Source organism: Nematolebias whitei, chromosome 11 (genome assembly GCF_014905685.2).
Source record: "Nematolebias whitei isolate Nwh7 chromosome 11, NemWhi1, whole genome shotgun sequence".
NCBI classification, from domain to species: domain Eukaryota; kingdom Metazoa; phylum Chordata; class Actinopteri; order Cyprinodontiformes; family Rivulidae; genus Nematolebias; species Nematolebias whitei.
Window position 1 is genome coordinate 47,781,698 of NC_056508.1, and position 2,649 is coordinate 47,784,346.

Below are 2,649 nucleotides of genomic sequence, written 5' to 3' on the forward strand. Positions count from 1 at the left end.
TTTATTTCTACAGGTTAGTCCCGTTGAACCCGCTGATTGTTCATCTTTAATCTGCAGAACTTCCTGACGAGTCAAATCTGGTTTTTGAGTCTCGACTTTTCTTTAGACTCAAATCTGAGAAGAGTTTCTCTACTTCCAGGAAACGTTTCTCTTAATGCAGGTCGCTCGTTCTGCGTGCGTGTGCGTGCGTATGCGTGCGTGCGTGCGCGTGCGTGTGACTGATGGAAGTCACCCTTCTGGTTTTCTCACCCATTGGTTCTGTTGGTTCTGGGAGGGCCCGCCCCAGATCAACAAGCCTGAAACTGACTGATGGAGCTCAGTGGTTCATTAAAGGCCATCCAGAGGGTCCTGAGATATTTTGCTAACAGACAGAGCTGACTCCAGTTGGTGCTCAGAGTCAGTGTTGGAGATGACTCTCAGCTACCACGGCAGCTTGTATGTGAACGTGTGAAACGGGCTGAGGTTCTGGTTGTGGTTGTGGAGGAGGGTCTGTGTGAACTGGTTCTTTCAGTCCCTCCTGTCTGAACTCGCTCAGACGTGTGAAGGACTCTGTCGCAGGTCGCCTCCCTCTGAGCAGTTCAGGTACAAACATATTGTTCATAAATCTCAGCTTCCTGCTGAAAGCTTCCCAGCAGCAGCAGAACTCTGAACCATCTGGACTGGACTCGTGGCGTTCCCATCGTTTGGAGGTTCTCTGTTTCAGGCAGTCAGGTCTGGGCTGAACCGCCGGTCCTCCATGAAGGCTGACACGTTCTGGTTCTGTTGGATCAGCGTTCTGACACAACGGCCCAGTTGTCTCACGGCTGTGCAGGATGTGTTTCTGGTTCCTGCTGTGATTTACGATTATTGTGTATAATCGATGGTGTGTGTGTTCAGGGCCTTCCCGAAGGCTCGGAGCCCTGCGTGTTGACCCCGCCCACTCTACATCAGCATTCTTGTTGGTTAAAATCCCTGTCGGGTATCAAGACAACTCGTCCTGCAGAGCCTCTGATGAGCTCGGCCTTCGCTGCTGACAGAGAAGTCCTGACCAATCAGAGCTCCTGCAGGTTCTGCCCGGAGACACAAATTTAAAACGATCTGATTGGATAACGGATTTTCAGAAGTTAAAGACATTTGCTCAACTTTAAATAAGTTTACAGAAAATAAGAGAATTTAGCACAAAAAAACAAAAAGAACTACATTGAAAATATTTATTTGATATAAAATAAATATTAAAACTAACGTGCAGAATTCTTGGGCCTTCTCTGAAGATGTTGAAGGCCCCGAGCGCTCCCCCGATGGATAATAAGCTAGATGTTCTTCAAGCACTAACCAGGGGTGTGGGGGCGCTGCAGCACCACGGGGGGAGGCCACACGGCTCCAACGTGGTCAGAGCTCTGGATTGAAACGGAACCGGTCCAGAACCGGTCCAGAACCGGTTTAAACTTATAGGATGAGCTGCATCTTTAAATGTTGTAGGAGCTAGGGTCTCATCATTGATTGGTGCACATTCTGTACACGTGTAGACGTGCATTTTTATTCTCTGACTGTAGTTTGTAAGATCGTTTTTGAAGTTGTGTGTGTTGTTTGTGTTTATGTTGTTTGTGTTTATGTTGTTTGTGTTTATGTTGTTTGTGTTTATGTTGTTTGTGTTTATGTTGTTTGTGTTTCAAGAAGAGTTTAGATGTTTTTTCTTCAGGAGACTTCAGATCAATATATTGATATTTTTCTGACGCTCAGCAGCTCTGATGGATTAAAAGACTGTTTTGTGTAGAGGTGTCCTGATACCAGTTTTTATCAAACCGAGTACGAGTACTTTAGTTTGTGTACTCACCGATACCGCGTATCGATACCAAGTACAAGAGCTGGTCGATATGGACCAAAATGAATATCGCGATATTTTAAGATAAATCTCGATATGATATATATCTCGATTTTTCTTTCTTTCCATAAAGTAATAAAAATATATTTCTGAGTTAAAGCTTTGTCCCATTTGTTACACAGTCATGTTTATTAACAACAGCTGTAACTGTACAAAATAAATATCTAAAAAAATTAATATTTACATATATTAGTTTGTTTTTTTAGACATTTATTTACATATATTGAATAATACTGCAGATAATCTCTGCAGAGAGTGGTTAAGGCTGCACAGAAGACAGGGGAGCAGCCTTCCCACCACCTTGGACCTCTACACTTCACAATACAGGGGAAAGGCGCTCCGCATCATGAAGGACTCCACTCATCCTGCACACAGTCTGTTCCAGCCCCTCCCCTCAAGCAGGCGGCTGACAAGCATTCAGAGCAAGAACCACCAGGCTCAGAAACCGTTTCTTCTCAAGTATAACACTATATTGTTTATATTGATATAGTCTCATCTTATATCACAAATTAAATTATCTCAATATTTAAAAAATATCGAAATATTGCCCAGCTCTACCGAGTACCAATACCGAGTACCGATACGAGTACCGATATCAAGTACTTCCTGAGTCAGTACCTAAACATTGCACAATGACTGAAAAACATTTCTTTAGAACAGGCTGCTCTCTTTACTTGGACCCCTACAGTCCCTTTGAGTGGATCAGATATGCAGCGTGATGTCTAGAGACTGTTGCAACATTTTAAAATAAATAAAAATGTATCAAAATAGATTTTCTTTCTTAAACA